General features: G+C 38.4%; 1 protein-coding gene across 2 annotated transcripts in view; it reads right to left on the bottom strand.

Annotated features, from left to right (window-relative positions):
- Positions 1–23,799, bottom strand: part of PDE11A (phosphodiesterase 11A) — a 415,741-nt gene that overhangs the window by 154,548 nt on the left and 237,394 nt on the right. The window lies entirely within an intron of this gene.

Genomic DNA, 23,799 nt, shown 5'->3' with positions numbered 1-23,799 from the left:
GAGGGATGGATTGGGAGTTTGGGATTAGCAGATGCAAACTACTTTATATAGAATGGATAAACAAAAAGGTCCTACTGTATAGTACAGGGAACTATATTCAATATCCTGCAATAAAGCATAATGGAAAAGAATACGAAAAAGAATATATATATATGTATAACTGAATCACTTTGCTGTACAGCAGAAATTAACACAACATTGTAAATCAACTATACCTCAATAAAATCAATTTTTAAAAATATCTATTGAGAACTTAATTGTGCCAACCACCGTGCACATGGTCCCTGTCTTAATGGAACTTCTGTTTTAGCAGTAGAGACATACACTAAACAGGCAAACATATGCATTGAAATAATGGCTACAAAGTCAACTAGCAAAATGCTGAAAGAGACAGTGGGGGTGGGCGGAGTGTGGGGAGGTGGCAGGAAAGTGGGTTAGAGACTCCCTCTCTGAGATGGTATTTAAGCCAAACCCAGAAAATATAAAGGAGCTAGCCAGGACAAGGGGCAGAGGGAAGGTATTTTGGGTGGAAGGCAAAGTTGCTTGGAGGGCAAAGTGAGTGAGGCGGGGAGACCTGAGGAGGCAGGGCTGGGCAGAGGCCAGGCCATACAGGGCCTTCTAGCCCAATAAAGGATTTTACTGTTGTCAACAGGATGACACTGAGGGATTTGGGGTAAGAGGCTGACTGTGACCTGGGCAGCCCCTTATGCACTCCTCCTCAGTCACACCCCACTCCAGACGTGACCACCACTCCCACTTTCGAGGTATTCTTTTCCTTGGTATATTACGTAGTTTTGCCTGTTCCTGAACTTAGAAAAGCAGATCCCCATTACATGTAGAACGTGACCCTGTGGAGGATGGACTGGAGGTGGACAAGAGTGGACGGGGAGAGAGAACGGTGGCTGGGCCAGGATAGTGGAAGTGGAGACTGAGATATGTGGAGACAATGCACCAGGATCTGGAAAAAAGAGCCCCATCCAGGGAGAAAGGACCAGAACCATGGAAGTATTTAGCCCTTGTCTTTGTCTTTGTGATGCTTAGACAACTGTATTGCTCGAGATCCTGGCCACCCAAGTCCCAGCCTGGGCCCCACGCAGTGAAGGGTTCAGCTCTGGCCATCTTGGGCTGTGGTCCATCTCCTTGCGGAGGGAAGTCCCTGGTTCCCAGGGGGACATGTCCACCCAGACTATGTTCCAGGTACCTGGGATCACCCAGACAAAACTCCAGGTACCCCAGGCACCCCACAGGCCCCGGTCCACTGCCAGGACCTGCATGGGCTTCTACCCGATTTGGCCTCCTCTGGGTACACGTTTGTGGGGCTGTGGACAGAGTCTGGAATGTGCAGACTGGGGGGTTCACACGTATGTACAAACCCAGCGCAGTGCAGGGAGGGGATGGGTTGTAGAGAGAGGCAGGCAGCAGGTAGTTCCTGGGTGTGATTTACCATCTTTTGAAAGCAGCATCCCCTTTCTGCTCCCTGTATTACAGCACTATCAAGCTACTCAGCATCCAGATACTGAGTGAAGGCCAGTTTCTTATTTAGTCGAGTATAAACCTGGTTTCAAAGGCCAGTGTTTCACTACAGAAGCAGGCAGGCTCAGGCAGGGCTGCTCCTCAGAGGAACACTGTTTTCTCTCACTCTGTGGAGTAATCAACCTGCGCCTACTGACCCAGGCTCAGCATTTGCTTCTGTCAGGATGGAATTAAGGACTGTGATGCTGGAGCTCAACACAGACCCAGGCTATCACTCCTAGAATCTGTGCTGTAGAACCAAAGGCATTACAGCAGAAAGGAAGTCTCCTAACTGATAAATAAGGCAGTAACTTTCAGTGAAGCAAAAGAGGAGGAGGACAATACATTTCCAAGGTGCTTTATTCAACTTGAGCTTTTAAATCAACTGCCTTTTCTTCATTATTTGTCCCTTAACCGCTGTCATCACTGTCTCATGAACCAGAAGAGACCCTTTACTTTGGCTCTCTTCTCACTCCCATCACAGCTGGTCAAGGGCTCCAGTGGTAAATGCAGTCCTGCAATTGATAGGACATTCCCTAAAAGACACCTGGCTGCACAATCTGCAAACGTGGCTCCTTCAAACATACAGACCGAGCTTGAATCCTTTGGCTCTGCTTCTAGCTGTGCAATGCAAGCCACAAAACCTGTCTCAGCAAGTTTCTAAGACTTCCTGAGCCCTAGTTTGCTCATTTGAAAAATGGGAATGATACTGTCTACTCCATACTGTTTTGGTGAAGGTTAAATGAAATATACATATAACTTAATACAGTGCCTGACACTTGATAAATATTTAATATTTGTAGCATTTTAAAAAGTATCAAAGAATAACATAACAAAAGGAGAAGAAAGAATAAGAATGTAAATTAATGAAAGAAAACTGTTTAAATAAATAAGCCAGAACAAGTTACCATGGGGACTACTGTAACTTACTCCAAACATCCTGTGTCTGGGGACTCTTGTCCAGGATCCCAAAGCACATTCCTGAGACCACGGCAGTGGTGGCAAATCATTTGAACGTGGATTTGATTTTGGAAAATCACCAAATATCACTTAACAGGAAATAAAATGAAAACATGGCCAACTTTTTGTTAAAAAACAAAGTATGACTATGAAGTACTGAGATGAATTTTCTCTCTATAGCTGCCAGAATGATCCCTCTAAAATGTCAAACTGATCATGTTCTTCTCCTGCTGAAACTCCTCCAATGATTCTCCACGGCCTTCACAATCAAGTCCAATTCCTTCCAGTAACGCAAGCATCTTGGTGATCTGGTCGCTGCTACCTCTCCAGCCTCAGGCCCTGCCTCTGCCCCTGGTGTGCCCTTCGCTCTGGCTGTACTGAGGCAGCCTAAACAGCAACTACCTCAGCCCTCCATGCTTCTGCCACAACCCTCCTGCCTGGAGTGCGCCCACTAGTTGTCTTTCAAAATTGTAGAGCTCCCTGACACCTGTCACTCAGAAGTTACCTTCTCTACAAAGCAGCAATGACTGAACTTTCTGATTTAGATGCCCCTCCTCCATGCTTCTCAACCTGGTACCCACCTCTCTCCTGGAACTCATCACCCTGTACGGCAACCACACTGTCACTTGTCTCTATCCTCCACTACACTGAAATTACTTGAAGTATTGTACCATGGCTTATGACATTTACATATTGTCTGTCATGTTGTTTTGGTGAGACATTAAAAAGTACGAGGTATGAATGTATATACCTCAGGGTTAAGTGAGTTCTTGGCACATAATAGGTAATACATTCATTACAATAACAATTATTTCTTGCAAACCTCACAGTTTCCACTAAAGCGTTTCAGAGTTAATGATGATAGGAGTTAGTTAAATGATGACAGGATTATTAGAAGAAGTGCACAGACTCCTCAGATGACTATTTTTGCAGGGAAGCGCCACTTGCTCATATCCATCCATGCGTTCTTTGTTAAAGCTTACTGGATTCTGGTATAAAATGATATAAGATAAATGGGGGGGACCTTCAAGATGGCAGAGGAGTAAGACGTGAAGATCACCTTCCTCCCAACAAATGCATCAAAAATACATCTACATGTGGAACAACTCCTACAGAACACCTACTGAATGCTGGCAGAAGACCTCAGACTTCCCAAAAGAACAGAGAGGCCAGAGGGTGACCTACATGCAGAAGCAGGGCCAAATCCAAAGCTGAACCCCAGGAGCACTGAGAACAAAGAAGAGAAAGGGAAATTTCTCCCAGCAGCCTCAGGAGCAGTGGATTAAAGGTCCACAATCAACTTGATGTACCCTGCATCTCTGGAATACCTGAAGAGACAACGAATCATCCTCAAATTGAGGCGGTGGACTTTGGGAGCAACTGTAGATATAGGGTTTGCTTTCTGCATCTAATTAGTTTCTGGTTTTATGTCTATCTTAGTTTAGTATTTAGAGCTTGTTATCATTGGTAGATTTGTTTATTGATTTGGTTGCTCTCTTCCCTTTATATATATATATATATATTTATTTATTCTTTCTTTTTCTCTTTTTGTGAGTGTGTATGTGTATGCTTCTTTGTGTGATTTTGTCTGTATAGCTTTGCTGTTACCATTTGTGCTAGGGTTCTGTCTGTCCATTTTTTATTTTTTCAGTATAGTTTTTAGTGCTTGTTACCATTACTGGATTTGTTTACTGGTTTGGTTGCTCTCTTCTGTTTTTCTTTTTTTTAATTACTTTTTTATTTTTAATAATTTTTTAAAAGTTTTTAATAATTTTATTTATTTTTCTTTCCTTCTTTATTTCTTTACTTTTCTCCCTTTTCTTCTGAGCCATGTGGCTGACAGCATCTTGGTTCTCTGGCTGGGTGTCAGGCCTGAGACTCTGAGGTGGGAGAGCCAATTTCAGGACATTGGTCCACCAAATACCTCCCAGCTCCACGTAATATCAAATGGCAAGAGCTCTCCCAGAGATCTCCATCTTAATGCTAAGACCCAGCTCCACTCAATGACCAGCAAGCAACAGTGCTGGACATCCTATGCCAAACAACTGGCAACACAGGAACACAACCCCACCCATTAGCAGAGAGGCTGCCTAAAATCATAATAAGTTCACAGACATCCCAAAACACACCACTGGACACAGTCCTGCCCACTAGAAAGAGAGACCCAGCCTCATCCACAAGAACATAGGCACCAGTCCCCTCTACTAGGAAGCCTACACAATTCACTGAACCAACCTTACCCACTGGGAGCAGACACCAAAAACAACAGGAAGTATGAACCTGCAGCTTGCAAAAAGGAGACCCCAAACACAGTAAGTTAAGCAAAATGAGAAGACAGAGAAATATACAGCACATGAAGGAGCAAGGTAAATACCCACCAGACCAAACAAATGAAGGGGAAATAGGCAGTCTACCTGAAAAAGAATTCAGAGTAATAATAGAAAAGATGATCCAAATTCTTGGAAATAGAATGGAAAAAATACAAGAAACATTTCACAAGGACCTAGAAGAACTAAAGAGCAAACAAACAGTGATGAACAACAAAATAAATGAAATAAAAAATTCTCTAGAGGGAATCAATAGCAGAATAACTGAGGCAGAAGAACAGATAAGTGATCTGGAAGATAAAATAGTGGAAATAACTACCACAGAGCAGAATAAAGAAAAAAGAATGAAAAGAATTGAGGACAGTCTCAGAGACCTCTGTGATAAAGTTAAATACACGAACATTCGAATTACAGAGGTCCCAGAAGAAGAAGAGAAAAAAAAGGGGACTGAGAAAATATTTGAAGAGATTATAGAAGAAAATTTCCTGATTATGGAAAAGGAAATAGTCAGTCAACCCCAGGAAGCACAGAGAGTCCCATACAGGATAAATCCTAGGAGAAGACACATATTAATCAAACTATCAAAAATTACATATGAAGAAAAAATATTAAAAGCAGCAAGGGAAAAACAACAAATAACATACAAGGGAATCCCCATAAGGTTAACAGCTGATCTTTCAGCAGAAACTCTGCAAGCCAGAAGGGTGTGGCAGGACATATTTAAGTGATGAAAGGGAAAAACCTACAGCCAAGATTACTCTACCCAGCAAGGATATCATTCAGATTCGACGGAGATATTAAAACCTTTCCAGACAAGCAAAAGCTAAGAGAATTCAGCACCACCAAACCAGCTTTACAACAAATGCTAAAGGAATTTCTCTAGGCAGGAAACACAAGGGAAGGAAAAGACCTACAATAACAAACCCAAAACAATTAAGAAAATGATAGGGCTTCCCTGGTGGCGAAGTGGTTGAGAGTCCGCCTGCCGATGCAGGGGACACAGGTTCGTGCCCTGGTCCGGGAAGATCCCACGTGCCGTGGAGCGGCTGGGCCCGTGAGCCATGGCTGCTGAGCCTGTGTGTCTGGAGCCTGTGCTCCGCAACGGGAGAGGCCACAGCAGTGAGAGGCCCGTGTACCGCAAAAAAAAAAAAAAAGAGATAATAGGAACATACATATCAATAATTACCTTAAATGTAAATAGATTAAATGCTACAACCAAAAGACATAGACTGGCTGAATGGATACAAAAACAAGACCCATATATATGCTGTCTACAAGAGACCCACTTCAGACCTAGGGACACATACAGACTGAAAGTGAGGGGATGGAAAAAGATATTCCATGCAAATGGAAATCAAAAGAAAGCTGGAGTAGCAATTCTCATATCAGACAATATAGACTTTAAGTACTATTACAAGAGACAAAGAAAGACACTACATAATGATCAAAGGATCAATCCAAGAAGAAGATATAACAATTATCAATATATATGCACCCAACATAGGAACACCTCAATACATAAGGCAAATGCTAACAGCCATAAAATGGGAAATCGACAGTAACACAATCATAGTAGTGGACTTTAACACCCCACTTTCATCAATGGACAGATCATCCAAAATGAAAATAAATAAGGAAACACAAGCTTTAAATGATACATTAAACAAGATGGACTTAATTGATATTTATAGGACATTCGATCCAAAAACAACAGAATACACCTTCTTCTCAAGGGCTCATGGAACATTCTCCAGGATACATCATATCTTGGGTGACAAATTAACCCTTGGCAAATTTAAGAAAATTGAAATCATATCAACTATCATTTCCGACCTCAACCCTATGAGCCGAGATATCAATTACAGGGAAAAATCTGTAAAAAATACAAATACATGGAGGCTAAACAACTACTAAATAACCAAGAGATCACTGAAGAAATCCAAGAGGAAATCAAAAAATACCTAGAAACAAATGACAATGAAAACACAATGACCCAAAACCTATGGGATGAAGCAAAAGCAGTTCTAAGAGGGAAGTTTATAGCAATACAATCCTACTTCAAGAAACAAGAAACATCTCAAATAAACAACCTAACCTTACACCTAAAGCAGTTAGAAAAAGAACAAAAAACCCCAAAGCTAGCAGAAGGAAAGAAATCATAAAGACCAGATCAGAAATAAATGAAAAAAAAATGAAGGAAATGACAGCAAAATCAATAAAACTGGGCTTCCCTGGTGGCACAGTGGTTGAGAGTCTGCCTGCCGATGCAGGGGACATGGGTTTGTGCCCCGGTCTGGGAAGATCCCACATGCCGCGGAGCAGCTGGCCCTGTCAGGCATTGCCGCTGAGCCTGTGCGTCTGGAGCCTGTGCTCCGCAACGGGAGAGGCCACAACAGTGAGAGGCCCACGTACTGCAAAAAAAATAAATAAATAAAAATAAAAAATAAATAAAACTAAAACCTGGTTCTTTGAGAAGATAAACAAAATTGATAAATAAAATTGACCATTAGCCAGACACATCAAGAAAAAAAGGGAGACGATTAAATCAATATAATTAGATATAAAAAAGGAGAAGTAACAACTGACAGTGCAGAAATACCAAGGATCATGAGAGATTACTACAAGCAACTATATGCCAATAAAATGAACAACCTGGAAGAAATGGACAAATTCTTAGAGAAGCACAAGCTTCCGACACTGAACCAGGAAGAAATAGAAAACATAAACAGACCAATCACAAGCACTGAAATTGAAACTGTGATTAAAAATCTTCCAGCAAAGAGAAGCCCAGGACCAGATGGCTCCACAGGCGAAATCTATCAAACATTTAGAGAAGAGCTAACACATATCCTTCTCAAACTCTTCCAAACTATAGCAGAGGGAGGAACACTCCCAACTTATTTGACGAGGCCACCACCACACTGATACCAAAACCAGACAAAGATGTCACAAAGGAAGAAAACTACAGGCCAATATCACTGATGAACATAGATGCAAAAATCCTCAACAAAATACTAGCAAACAGAATCCAACAGCACATTAAAAACATCATACACGATGATCAAGTGGGGTTTATCCCAGGAATTCAAGGATTCTTCAATATATGCAAATCAATCAATGTGATAAATCATATTAACAAACTGAAGGATAAAAACCATATGATAATCTCAATAGATGCAGAAAAAGCTTTTGACAAAATTCAACACGCATTTATGATAAAAACCCTCCAGAAAGTAGGCATAGAGGGAACTTAACTTAACATAATAACAGCCACATATGACAAACCCACAGCCAGCATCATCATCAATGGTGAAAAACTGAAACCATTTCCACTAAGATCAGGAACATGACAAGGCTGCCTACTCTCACCACTATTATTCAACATAGTTTTGGAAGTCTTAGCCACAGCAATCAGAGAAGAAAAAGAAATTAAAGGAATCCAAATTGGAAAAGAAGAAGTAATAAAACTGTCACTGTTTGCAGATGACATGTTACTATACATAGAGAATCCTAAAGATGCTACCAGAAAACTACTAGAGCCAATCAGTGAATTTGGTAAAGTAGCAGGATACAAAATTAATGCACAGAAATCTCTTGCATTCCTACACACTAATGATGAAAAATCTGAAAGAAAAATTAAGGAAACACTCCCATTTACCACTGCAACGAAAAGAATAAAATACCTAGGAATAAACCTACCTAAGGAGACAAAAGACCTGTATGCAGAAAACTATAAGACACTGGTAAAAGAAATTAAAGATGATACAAACAGATGGAGAGATATACGATGTTCTTGGATTCGAGGGATAAACATTGTGAAAATGACTACACTACCCAAAGCAATCTACAGATTCAATGCAATCCCTATCAAACCACCAATGGCATTTTTCACAGGACTAGAACAAAAAATTTCACAATTTGTATGGAAACACAAAAGACCCTGAATAGCCAAAGCAATCTTGAGAAAGAAAAATGGAGCTGGAGGAATCAGGCTCCCTGACTTCAGACTTTACTACAAAGCTACAGTAACCAAGACAGTATGGTGCTGGCACAAAAACAGAAGTATAGATCAATAGAACAGGAAAGAAAGCCCAAAGATAAACCCACACACATATGGTCACCTTATCTTTGATAAAGGGGGCAAGACTATACAATGGAGAAAGACAGCCTCTTCAATAAGTGGTGCTCGGAAAACTGGACAGCTACATGTAAAAGAATGAAATTAGAACACTCCCTACACAAAAATGAACTCAAAATGGATTAAAGATCTAAATGTAAAGCCAGACACTAAAAACTCTTAGAGGAAAACACAGGCAGAATACTCTATGACACAAATCACAGCAAGATCCTTTTGACCCACCTCCTAGAGAAATGGAAATAAAAACAAAAATAAACAAATGGGACCTAATGAAGCTTAAAAGCTTTTGCACAGGAAAGAAAACCATAAACAAGACAAAAAGACAACCCTCAGAATAGGAGAAGGTATTTGCAAACGAAGCAACTGACAAAGGATTAATCCCCCAAATATAGAAGCAGCTCATGCAGCTCAATATCAAAAAAACAAACAACCCAATCCAAAAATGGGCAGAAGATCTAAATAGCCATTTCTCCAAAGAAGATATACAGATTGCCAACAAACACATGAAAGGATGCTCAACATCACCAATCATTAGAGAAATGCAAATCAAAACTACAATGAGGTATCACCTCACACCAGGCAGAATGGCCATCCTCAAAAAATCTACAAACAATAAATGCTGGAGAGAGTGTGGACAAAAGGGAACCCTCTTACACTGTTAGTGGGAATGTAAATTGATACAGCCACTATGGAGAACAGTATTGAATTTCCTTAAAAAGCTAAAAATAGAACTACCATATGACCCAGCAATCCCACTACTGGGCATATATCTTAAGAAAAGCATAATTCCACAATGTACATTGCATCTCTATTTACAATAGCCAGGACATGGAAGTAACCTAAGTGTCCATCGACAGATGAATGGATAAAGAAGATGTGGCACATATAGACAATGGAATATTACTCAGCCATAAAAAGAAACGAAATTGAGTTATTTGTAGTGAGGTGGATGGACCTAGAGACTGTCATACAGAGTGAAGTAAGTCAGAAAGGGAAAAATACCGTATGCTAACACATATATATGGAATCTAAAAAAAAAAAAGTTTCTGAAGAACCTAGGGGCAGGAAAGGAATAAAGACAGATGTAGAGAATGGACTTGAGGACATGGGCAGGAGGAAGGGTAAGCTGGGATGAAGTGAGAGAGCGGCATGGACATATATACACTACCAAATGTAAAACAGATAGCTAGTGGGAAGCCGCCGCATAGCACAGAGAGATGAGTTTGGTGCTTTGTGTCCACCTAGAGGGGTGGGATATGGAGGGTGGGAGGGAAATGCAAGAGGGAGGAAATATGGGGTTATATGTATAGCTGATTCACTTCGTTATACAGCAGAAACTAACACACCATTTTAAAACAATTATACTCCAATAAAGATGTTAAAAAAATGATATATGATAAAGTAGTAGTTTATTTATTATTATTATCCAAAGTATAAAATATACATCCTTGAGTCCATACTAAGATAAATAACTAATTGAATAAATATTCAACCAACCAGTAAGTTGGTAGAAGAGAAATACCCTGTATAAAGAATTCTAGATAATGTATGTGGCTATTTCTTTCCTCAAGGAGGTCAAGCATAACTCCCTACTCCTTAGGTGTGCATAGGGACTTCCTTCCAAGATTTCAGTATGGAAAGGCGGGGAAGAGGAGAGTAACTCCACAGTGGGAGACCTGAGAAACACTACCCCAGTCAGGTGATCAAGGTCAACATCAACAGTGATATGTCATGTTGAAAGTATGTGCCCTTGACATGATGTAATGAAAATGTCACCTTACCTCTGTGGTTTTCCTCCCCCAGACCCATAACCTCAGTTTAGTCATGAGAAAAACATCAGAGAAATACCAGTAGAAATTCTCACAAAATACCTGATCAGTATTCCTCAAAATTATCAAGGTCATCAAAAAAAAGAAAGCCTGAAACGCTGTTAGCCAAGAGGAGCCTGAGGAGACATGGTGACTAAATGTAACTGGGTTTTCTGGATGGGATCCTAGAACAGAAAAAGGATATTAGGTACCTAAGGAAATGTGAGGAAAATAGGGACTTTAGTTAATAATAATGTAGCAATATCAGTTCACTAATTATAAAATGTACCATACTAATGTAAGATGTTAATAATTGGGGAAACTTGGTACAACATATATGGAAACTCTCTGTATTATCTTTCCAGTTTTTTCTGTAAATCTAAAACTGTTCTAAAAACAGAGTTTATTTTTTAAAATGTTATCTGGCTGATTCTCCATGTAGGGTCTCCCACTTTGCACAAAATACCTAAATGAAAACCTAGAAATCATCACTAAAACTGATAACCCACTGCTAGATTCTGGAAAGAACTTTCCCCATTTATAAGGCAGGTGCAGCTAAACTGAGGAAAATGACAGGCAGCGTAACCATGTTTCACCCCTGAAATAAAGCATTCCCCCGGCCTGAAAGAAGATGAGATGGGAGAGCATTGCTCCTTTCTCTCCTGTCAGGGCTCTTACTCAGAGACCCAGGATCTGCACTAAGCAGATAATTAATCAGTTGACCTACTGAATGACAGCTGTTTTTGAAGGATTAGCCTTCATCTTGGGGGACAGAATGACTGCCAATAAAACACTGTATGATGGGGGGATATTATAAGCAACAATTATTATTGACATTTTATGAGCACTGTGCTAAAGGTTTAACTTGCATTATTTCCTTTAATCCTCTTAACAATCCCACAAGGTTGGAAAGTGAGAAAAACGAAGCACAGAGAAGTTAAGTGACTTGCCAAGAAATATACAGAAAGTGGCAGGGCTAGAATTAAAATCCTAACAGTCTAATTTTAAAGCCCACACTTTTCTTTTCTTTTCTTAAAATTAATTAATTTATTTATTTTTGCTGTGCCGGGTCTTCGTTTCTGTGCGAGGGCTTTCTCTAGTTGTGGCAAGCGGGGGCCACTCCTCATCGCAGTGCGCAGGCCTCTCACTATCGCGGCCTCTCTTGTTGCGGAGCACAGGCTCCAGACGCGCAGGCTCCGTAGTTGTGGCTACGGGCCCAATTGCTCCGTGGCATGTGGGATACTCCCAGACCAGGGCTCGAACCCGTGTCCCCTGTATTAGCAGGCAGATTCTCAACCACTGCACCACCAGGGAAGCTCAGAAGCCCACACTTTTAACCCTTCTACTGTACTTCATAAAAAACCCTACCAGTAGTGTATACTGAGGGTTGAGATTCTTATTGTACTTTAATTGTGATCTTTATTTGTACTTTACTGTACTGGATTCATTCAACAAATATTTTTTGCATGTCTACTATGTGCCAGGTCCTGTGCTGGCACTGGACACACAAAGGTGAACCAGATATACAGACACATCCCTATACACAACAGATCCAGAGTTCACTGGATTAAAGGGAGAATATACCATTTCAGCCTGGCAGAACCACACTAGATCTGTGCCTACATACTGGGTACTGACTCAACATGGAACTAAGTACATCAGCTTGCCCCCTTTTTGTGTATCTAATAAACGGGATTCTATAGTATGGAAGTGGACAGTGAGAGAGGCTCAAGGCCAATCACAAAGCCTTGCCAGTTGGTAAACACTGAAATCAAGAGAAAGCGCATCATCATGAAAACTCAGATAATCACTTCATGCAAGTGTTGTTACCTTTCAGCAATCTTATGCTTAGTGTCTTCAACAAGATACAAGAAGAAAGAACCTCATTGAAACTACAGCAGAAAAACATATAGGTAAAATATGTTGGGACAAAATTTAAAATACAAACAAAAGAATGAGACGACAAAGCTCAGCTGTTACTTTCTCAGCGAGGGCTCTCTGGGACATACAACAGTAGCCCCCTATTTCTAGTCACTATGAAAACATCCTGCTTTGTTTTCTGTATGACACAGCATCATGGATTTATCTTGCTAATCTATTTGTTTACTTATCTACTGCCTGTCTTTTCACACTAGAATAGAAGGTCAATAAGAATATGAAAATTATTTGTTTACTACTGAATCGTCAGTACCTAGAACAGCATCTACCACAAAGCAGAAGCTGAACAAATATTTATTCAGTGATTGAATACACAGGCAACAACGTGCAAATGGAGATGGGTGTAACAAATGGAAAAATTTCAAGGGAACCCAAATTATGACAGCAGAATTTAAACCCACATTGGAGTTAATAAAGATTTTTTTAAAGTGTAAGAGCTCAGGATCAACAAATCAATGAAAAAGAATGGACAGGCTAGAAGTGAACTGACACTTAGAGTCATTTGTTTTTCAACAAAGGTGCCAAAGTGATTCAGGGGAGGAAGAAGAACTTTTCAATAAATGGTATAGATTTTTAAAAAATGAACCTCAACTGCTACTGTATACAAAAATTATTGAGATAAATCATATATCTAAATGTAAAAGCTAAAACCATAAAGCTTTTAGAGGAAAACAAGGAAAACGTCAAAGAATATATTCTTGATTTGAGGGCAGGCAAAGATTCTCAGATCACAGAAAGTAATAACCTTAAAAGAAAATTTTAAATGATATATTAGACTTCAAAACTAAAGATATGTGCTCATCAAAAGACACCTTTCAGAAAATGAATAGGCAAGGTGCAGATTTGGAGAAAATATTCACAATACATATATCTGACCAAACACTGGTATCCAGAATATATAAAGAATTCCTACTACCTAAAAATAAAGACAAGCAGTCCAATTAAAAGTGGCAAAAAATTTGGACAGTTCACAAGAGAAGATATACAAATGGTAAATAAGTACATGAAAAAGTATATAACTTTATTAGTCATCAGTGAAATGAAAATTAAAACCACAATAAAATGCCATTATAGACTTACCAGAAAGGCTAAAATTAAAAACAATTATGGCACCAAACATTTGTGACATTGTGAAGCAACTAAAACTGTAATAGTTACTTCGTAGGAAACGAAAATGGTACCATCACACAGGAAAAAAAAATCTTATAATTTCTAGTAAAGCTAAATATACACTGACCTTTTGACCAGTAATTCTAATACTATGTATTAGCTCAAGAGAAGTAAAAGTATATGTTCACAAAAATACTTATACAAAAATGTTCATAGCAGTAATTCATAAAGCCCCAAACTGGAAACACAAGCATATTGATCAATAGGAGAATGGATAATCCTGTGGTATAATCCCACAATGGAATACTACTCATCAATTAAAAGGAAAAACTTATATACCCAACATGAATGAATCTCAAATGCATTATGCTGGTTGAAAGAAGCCTTACACAGAAGAGTATATATTGTATAGTTTAATTTATATGAAATTCTAAACAGGTAAAACTAATTCCTGGTGGAAAAATTAGAACAGTAGTTGTCTCTGGGGTTGGTGGTAGGTGTCTCTGGGAAGAGGCATGGGGGAACTTTTTGGGGTGATGATATATTAGGATATACTTCCAATTGAGAAATAACCAAATTGTCATTTTAAGCTAGTAAGTTTTGGGGTGATTTGGTAGGCAAGATTAGATTACCAAACAGAATCTATGTCCAAATAAGTATTAGAAATACAGTTATATTAATATGGAAAAATATAAGTAGTGCTGCTTGGAAAAGTAACTGCATTTTGTAAATGTAATAATTTATTACTTACAATGTAATTAAAACCCTTTAATACATGAACAAAAACAAGCAAACTGAGGTAAGCACATGCTCAATTCATTTTTTTACATAGTGGAGAGTTAAAGATACAGTTTCAATTCTGTCTTTATTAATTAGAGATATACTGATTAAAGAATGCTTTTGTAAAAGGAGCATGATAAATAACTTTCACTTCACTGAAGTAAAACAAATCAAGCAAAATATAATACATATAGAATTCAGAAAAAGCAAAACATAATAAAGTAAAAATTCAGAAAGAATAAGATAATAGACTTAAAACCAAACACCTTATTTAAAAAAAAAAAGATTCTCAGATTGGATTAAAAAATTAAATTCAGATGTATGAATTTATAGGAAATATGCCTAAAACAAAATTAACCAGAAATAATAAAAATAAAAGAATGAGTAAGGAATTATCAGTTTAAACGTATATCCTTTAGAAAAGACTTACCTAAAACCCCAGTTTACATCCCCTGCTAGATGCTTTTATGACATCCTGTATTTTTTCTGCACAGAATTTATCACAACTGATTAGATTCTGATTTGCGAGACTTTTTTGTTTGTTTACTTCACATTCTAAGCTCTGTAAGGAAAGGCACCAGCTCTGTTTTGCTCACTGCTTTATCTCCAGTGCCCAGCACAGTGCTTAGAACATAAGAAATACTCATTGAATAGATGTATTCTTAAAATACAATAAATAAAAAAAATAGAAGCACAGATGACAACATTAAGTTCAAACTAAGTAGATTTCAAAGTAAAAAGCAATCAAATAAAACAAAAGAGTAATTTTGAATCTGTCAAAGAAACAATTCTCAGTTGTGAATCTGTTTTTGCAAAAAATATGGAATCAAAAATATATAAAGCAAGAAGTATTAGCAATTCAAAGAGAAGACTGATGATGACAGACTATAAAAATATTCAACTCCCTTCCTGACAAAATATCATGACATTACAAAGAAAAGTTAATATCTAATAGATCCATATCAGCAGTGGAAAGTAAAAGGAATTGGCCAGAGGTTTCCACTTCCTGATAGGATCAAGAAGATCTTAAAAGATTGCTACCCCCTTCATAGCAATAAGAAAAAAGACAAAATAAAGCTGTCATTTTAAAGCTGTCAAAGAGTGAGTGGTGGACAGAGAGAAACCCAAATGAACTACATTCCAGTCAAGAGACAGCCTTTATAGATGAATGGAAAGCAGGGGTTGCTTTCATACCTGGGACCAGCTGCTTACAGTAGGACGATGAGCCTATCATCAGTAGAGTGGCTGCTAAAAGGAGGAAAACGAGCCAAATTTTTAATAACAGGGTGGGCTGGCACAGCATATAGGTATCTGGAGCCACAGATGCAAAAGTAAATTTCTCAGCTTGAAACTACTCCTCCATGGGAAGTTTCCCATGAAAGTGGTGGTGCGTGCAGAGCTGGAAAATCGAAATCTTATACTCGTGTACATTAGTTAGGTTTTAGGCCCTGATGGAGTTGAATCCAGAAGTCAACTGAAATGAACTTTAAGCTGCAACTCAAACGCCTTCAACTCAAATCCTGAACAGAGCCTGAGTATTTGGGGTTGGGTTGAAGGGCAAAAGGAGATCTCCATAATCTCTTCTGAGACCAGAAATAAAGGGAAACTAACAAAAGCTTTGCCTGTTTTCAGCTAAGCACCACAGATGGTTGAATTTGAATGATCAACCCCTCATGCTAGCGGCCTGACATAAAAAAAAATCACATATCCTATCTGGAAAAACAGAACACAACAAAAAATATTATTTAGCTCAAACGGTACCCACTAAAACCTTTATCTACTCTTGTTTTTCTATACAAGATGTTTCACATGCAATAAATATTTATGAAGACAGGCAAAGAAGCAGAAAAATGTGATCCCTCACCAAGAAAAGAAATACTCAATAGAGGCAGAGTCATCAATGCCCCTGATGTTAGAAATAAAGATGAGTGATATAAAATAACTTGTGAAGAATTGTAGGTTAAAAATTTAGAGGAAAAGTTAGACATAATAACTGTTGGAACATTTCAGCAGAGAAACCAAAGCTTATAAAAGAACTAAGTCAAAATGTCTAGAACTGAAACATATAATATTAATACAACAGAGTACAATAAAATATCAGAAATGGATGGACTTTATAGAAGACTAGAAAAAAGAAAGAATCAGCAAACTCTAAGAAAGTTCAGTAGAAACCACCCCCCCCCCCAAACTGAAGCATAAAGGAAAAAAGAATGAAAACATTACAAGTGTCAGAGATCTGGGGGCCAATATCACACAATTCAACATACATGTAACTGGGCCCAGAAAGACAAAAATAAAGAAAGGTAAATATTTGAAGAGATATTAGCCAAATATTTTCCAAAATTAATGAAAGCTATCAACCCTTGGATCCAAGAAAATCAGTGAAACCCAAGAAAAAGAAATACAAAGAAAAACACACCTAGACACATCATAGTCAAATGATTGTAAAACCAAGATTAAAAAGAAAATGTTAAAAGCAGTGAGAAATAAAGACACATTAGATTTACAAGAATAATGGCAGATTTTTCATTAGTAACAGTGGAATCCAGAAGACAGCCTTTAAAAAGGCTGAAAGAAAAAAGAAAGAAAAAATTGTCAACCCAAATGATAAGGTGGTAAGCTCTAAGCAGTAGGTTACCACTGATTTTGATTTCTGATTTTACATCTTCTATAACCATAATACATTGTTTAAACTTAAAAACACTTAAAAATATAAGAAAAAAATTATATCATATAGGGGTCATATTTAATATAAAAGAATCATAAGAAAACAATTTGATTAATCTTTATCCTTATTACCAAAGACTTAAATGGTAAGCACTATGTTTTTACTAGTGTAAAATATTTGTAAAATATTTCTATCTGAAGATCAACCAACACAACAGAGATTTTATGTGACAATAGCCCTTTTGTAAAGAGATTAAAGGAAAGGAACAATCACATCTCTTGCGGGCACATCAGGAAACATTAAAGGAAGAGGTGAAATTTGAGGTTTGTTAAAAGGTTTTTCAAGCAAATGGAGAAAAGACCCAGAGTGGGAATCTCTGGATATTTCTGCGAAACACATAATAATAGAGATTTTTTTCCTAGATGGAGGCAGTGAAAACTAAGGTAAAAAGAATATTGATGTCAATAGTGGAGGATCTTGAAAGGTCTAATTTGTAGGCAATGGGAAGGCACTGATTTTTTTTAGAGCACAGAAGAGATATGGCCAATATTATACTTTAGGAAAACAAATCTGTACATTGTGAGTACCATGGGTGGGGAAAGAAGAAACTAGAGCCAGGATTATCAGCTTGAATAAGCAGCATTAATACAGGAAAGAGAAAATAAAGACCTGAACTACAGAGATGGCAGTGAAAAAGGAGATACTGCAGGAACCAGATTGACTGAACCTGGCAAATGGCTGGATGTGGAAAGCCAGGGAGAAGAGAAGTTAATGATAAACCACTGTGAATGAAAACATCATACCAATATTCTATTAATAACATATATACATATTTTTTAATGGGGATTGTAATTGTTACATATGTTAAGTCTGAACTTTTGGACGTACATAAAAGAACTAAGAGTTAGTTGGAAATGAAAGTCTGAAGCTTCAAAGAGAGAGAAAGAGTGAACTAGGAATACATATTGGAGGTCATCTCAGTTAAAGCCAAATGAGTAGCTGAAGTTGCTCAGGGAAAGCGTGTATAGAGAGAAAATAGGAGCAAATGGGTCAGATGATTCAACCTTGAAGAATATTCAGAAGAGGGCTGAAGAGAGGAGATTTGCGAATGAAAGACCAGAGAAGAACCACCTAGGTATAGGGTCATAGAAGCCAAGGGAGGATGTAGTAGAAAACATGGAAAGCAGGAAAATCTCTAGAGTTATGACTGATCTGCCTCCAAACAAAAAGATTTTTAAAAATACTTTGTGACCCTAATTATCTACAGCAGATATTATTGAGACAAAAGAAACAAAAACATATCTACTGGGACTTCCCTGGCAGTCCAGTGATTAAGATTCTGCACTCCCAATGCAAGGGGTGCGTGTTCGATCCCTGGTCGGGGAACTAAGATCCCGCATGGCCAAAATAAAAAAAAAAAAAACATATATATTTCCTCATTGCTACCTCAAGGAATGCCCCACAGAGTCAGTTTTGTAGAATTTGTGGAATTCATTTACAAAATTATAAACTGGAAATCACAGTTTTCATAGATATTTCAAGACTATGTCCTAAATTTGCAAAAACAGATGCTTACAGAAGCTGTTAGCAAGTCACAAAATGCTTCAGATACCATTAGGTATCAAGTTAGGCATGAAATTAGGTTCATTTATTCATAAATAAACTAATAAATTAAAAAATAATATAACTAAGCAAATATTTATTGAGTACCTACTATGTGTTGAGAACTATTCTAGGCACTGGAATAGAAACTGTTTCTCCTTTTACTAAAGAAAATGGAATATATTATAGATAGCTATAAAATTCTAGTAAATTACAAGATGAGTCTTGTAATACTAAAATTGCTGCCCTGTTCCTTGTTTTTAAGGTTCATCTATCTTTGCTCTGGATCCTGGTCTCTCTTATGGCCATGAAATAAACCAGTCATTTACAGGTTAATTACCATGGTGGACTGGTTATTTTCTTTTCTGTGATCGGAGAAAATAGTCAACAGCATGAACAGATAAGAGAAGTTAAGAACTGAGAATGGGGACTGGGCATAGGTGTTCACTGATAACATTCCAGATGACTCCTCAAAGGAGAGGTGACAATGGAAGCCATCAGAAGGAGTCAAAGAGTAAACGGGTATTTATTTAAAGCAAGGAGGAGATAGCACCCTTTAGCCTCACCTCATTTCATCTACTGTCTTCAACCTAATTCAACAAATATTTATAAAGGAAGTACTGATATCCAATACTGTGGTTGCTTTTTGTGAAAGAAAGACTTGGAGAAATTAACCCACAAATAGATCACTCTGTGCCAACGGTTCTCACCTTGCACTGTGCATCAGAATCACATGGAGAACTTTTTGTAAATACATACGCTCAGTCTCTATTTCCAGAGATTTTGATTCAATCAGTTTAGAAAAGGGTGCAGGCATCAATATTTTTTAAAAGCCCCCTGTTGATTCTAATGTGTGGGCTATGCTAGAATACCCCAAAAGCCCAATCAGCATGTCAACTGTGAGACTTTTCTTTGGGCAACAGAAAGCAGCAAGTGAAAAGTTGAAGCTCACACTACCTGTTTAGTTGGTCTTTACTGGCTATTCAAAGAAGTTCAAGAAATTTGGCATGATTATTTTCTTAGTGCCTTTTTAAAAGCCATAATTTGATCATAAATTTATAAACCAGCTCAATAAGAGCCTGGAATTTTCACAGAGAACAGCTTCCAGAGTTTTTTTTTCTTTCTTTCTTTCTTTCTTTCTTTTTTTTAAGTAACTTATGATGTAGTAGTGGCTACAATGGGGAACTAATTACTACATAATCATTTCAAGAGAGCAATTAATTTGTGTTTCCTTTTTTTCTTTTCTCCAAAAGAAGTGTTTACATAATCCAACATATTGTCAGTAAAGAAGAATTTACAAGTGGGAACAATTCCATTTCTGCTGATGTGTTACATTTGGCTTTGTAATTGAGAACCTGGATCCATTGTACCTACAAATAAACATGGGTCTTCCCAGGCCTGATACTTATCATTTAGACAATCATTGGATCATGGTCTGACAGTAACTTGGTCTGGAAAAAATCATTTTGATAGACAAAATAGGATGTTTAAATGAGACTCTGTCTGAGTTTATAGTTGAGACCAACAGGTATCACATTCTAAAGGGAGTGCTAAGGCCATCTAGGCCTTCTATGTAGGACTTGGAAAGAAGATGCCCCTGCCTCCAAGTTAAGGTGCTGGTTTCCCAACTCTGCACTGTGTAAAAAGGGTAACAGTTCATGAGAGCCCCATATTGAGGATTTCTTAGGGTTTCTTGAGAGTTCCTTCCAGAGAACCACTTGTAGGACCTACAGTGTATTTCCCCAGAGTATAGTGTGCGAACAGAGACTGGTACCTGATTCATGCCTAAAAATTCCAAAAGTTAGTGGGCAGGAGAAGAGAGCTGCTTTGCAGAAGACTTGCATTTCAATCTAATGGTTGAAGACATGTGAGTTTTCCCATGGACCAAATGGACCTATGAAAGATACCCAGGTTTAAAAGGACTTTGACATGGAAGCAACCCAAGTGTCTATCAGTAGATGAATGAATGAACACAAGGTGGTATATACTTACGATAGAATATTAACCAGCCTTAAAAAGAAAATTCTGACACGTGCTACAACATGGATGAGTCTTAAAGACACTATGCTAAGTGAAATAAGCCAGTCACAAAAGGACAAGTACTGTATGATTCTGCTCATATGAAGTATCTTGAGTAGTGAAATTCATAGACATAAAGTAGAATGATGGTTGCCATGGGCTGCATGGAAGGAAGAATGAGGAGTTGGGGGTCAATGGGCACAGAGTTTCAGTTTGGGAAGATGAAAAAGTTCTGGCGATGTATGGTGGTGATGGTTGCACAACAATGTGAATGTACTTAATGCCACTGAACTGCATGCTTAAAAATAGTAAATTTTATGTTGTGTCTGTTTTACCACAATTAAAAAAAGAAACAAAAACAGGCCCTGACCAAGAGAATTTCCTGGAAGAGTGAGATGATCCCCACAGAAGAAGGGTCTGGATGGGCCCCTGGAAGCCAGGGGCTGAGAGGGGATTATAACCTGTCAGTCAGGAGAGGCAAACCCACATCAGGGATGGCTATCAGGAGATTGCTAGCCCCGAGAGTCCTCTAAGAATTTATAAAAGCAACTCATGATAAAAAGAGAATGCTGATGTCTGATATAGAGGGCCCTGAAACCAACTTAGGACAGCATCAGTCTTGTAAGGCTTTGCCCTCTCATCCAACCTCCTTGCACCTGTCTTAGGGGAGGAAGTGAAGTGAGGAAGAGTCACAAAGCCCACTATGACCCTCTCCTGACCATAGGCTTCTAATCCTGGGCAAGGGGAAAAGCTCAGAGACTATTTAACACCTGAGTATGTCAGAAGAGCTGTGGAATCTACCAGACTTCACTCAAGAGTAGGGAAGATTGATTCAACAGAGTAGGTTTAAAGGAAGAGGGGTGACAAAGAATCAAATGGCATTCTGCTGGCATCCTAGAAGTCTAACTTCTTTAATCACCCAGTTAGAGAGAAATCTCTCCTTGGAGTTTAGAGGATGGCTCATGGAGAATCATCCGTTTCACTCCTCTCCTTCTTCCCCACCTTCAGGAAGCCAGACTGGTCTCTTAATCATCATCTAAGGAAACACCCCAGGGAACACAGTATCTGGGAAGAGGTCCCACACCCAAATAAATAAATAACAATTTTCTACTCATGGCTTATAAAGGGGGAAGGGAATACAGAGGTGCTGCTATGTGGCCAGCAAGACTGTCACTAAAATGACTGTCAGTTCCTCCATCACAGCCCTAGCTTTCCCCTTCTGCAATGTTGATGTGGCAGACCAAAATAATTATTTGTGGCTGCATGCATTCATTTATTCAATACACTTTTATTGAGTACCATTATATATAAAACACCAAAAGGAATAAAAGATAGCTAAGACATGAACATATGCTTTGATGGACATATGTTCTAGTGGAGGAAAACATACAGACTCACCATTAACTGTAATATAGGTCAAAGAGAGGAACAAATAACCATGAGATTAGAAGGTTTATAGAGAGAAGGTTACATTTAAATTAAGCTTTGAATGATGGGACAATTTTGAGGGGAGATGGCATAACTGGAACAGAATAACTAAAGTGGAGAGGATGTTAGAGCGAAGATCAGAGGGCAGAGAAGCAGGTGGCTGATTTGTAGACTATGAAGTAGTTGAGTTTGTAATTTGCATAGAATACTCTGAAAAGAGAAATGAGGGCCGGGGGCAGGAAGATAGTTTGGTATGAGATTTCCAAGGGCCTCAAAGGCCAGAAGTTTGTACTTTAATAGGTAATGGGGGAGTAATTTAAGGTCTATGAGTGGGTGAATGATGCAATCTAAAATATGGTTTAGGAAGAACAAATAGAAGGCTATTACAATTGCTCAGTCTAGAGGTAATGAAGCCCTTGAGTAGGATGGTTGCCGTGGCAACTGGAAAGGAGGAAAGGGATGGGAGAGGTTTTGGGGAGGTAGAATAAATGGGGCTTGGCTCCTGATTGCATATGCCCTTTCCACACCCTCTGTTTGACCTTCATTCCTTCCCTCTTTTGATCATAAAGGTGTATAATGTGTCCCTTAATACCCTGACTTATATTCCCTGGAAAATTTCTCATCAGTGTTATGTAAGGCTTCATTTGCAGTATCTATGAAAGACTCCCCAAAGGACAATTCTTGATGTTCAAAATGAAGAAGTAATATTCTACATCTACATTCCTGCTTTAATTTCTCTGTATTCTAGACTTACAGGTAAAGTTTTACCCCTTTTATCCTAGGATCCTTACTGTCAGAAAATGTAAGCACACATTAGTACATTTCTCATGAAGTTCCTGCTGCTCATGCAAAATGGAAATCAGGATCATAAAAGTAAAGTTATTAAAAATGATAGTAAATTCCTTTCTTTGTTCCGTTATTCAGCTTTAGGAGCATCTCTGTTCTCTAAGAGCCTCAGAGTATTAATTTTATATATTTAGGAACAAAACAACTTAACGATATTCGTATTCATGTATTTATAAATACATAATTCTAAAGTACAGATCTATTCAGAAGTTAATGTATACTATAGTATAGGTAGATCTCATTCCAGAGTTTGAGTTCAGTAGCTCTCAACATATCGTTTTTTGTCTTCATAAAATTCTGAGATAAGAAATCCTTGCAGAGGAAATTCCCTGGTGGTCCAGTGTTTAGGACTCTGCGATTTCACTGCCGAGGGCCTGGGTTTGATCCTTGGCTGATCCCTGGTTGGGGAACTAGAATCCCACAAGCCGCGTGGTGTGGCCAAAAAAAGAAATCCTTCCAGATATTCTTGTATATGGATTCTTGGGCTAGGGACTGAGGTGATACCACCTGATTATTAGAGTCGAGAGTTTGGTATCTGGTGGGGTAGGGGTTGAGTGGAGGTGGGAGGGACAAAACCAAGATGGCAACACTTGAATTCTGACTGGGAACGCTACTTTTGACACTGGCACAAATAAAGCACACAGAACATACAAGGCCACACAA

The sequence above is a fragment of the Monodon monoceros genome, unplaced genomic scaffold (genome assembly GCF_005190385.1).
Source record: "Monodon monoceros isolate NGI ecotype Baffin Bay Population unplaced genomic scaffold, NGI_Narwhal_1 Super_Scaffold_16, whole genome shotgun sequence".
NCBI lineage: Eukaryota > Metazoa > Chordata > Mammalia > Artiodactyla > Monodontidae > Monodon > Monodon monoceros.
Note: the sequence above shows the minus strand (reverse complement) of the source record. Positions and strands in the feature narration are given on the sequence as shown.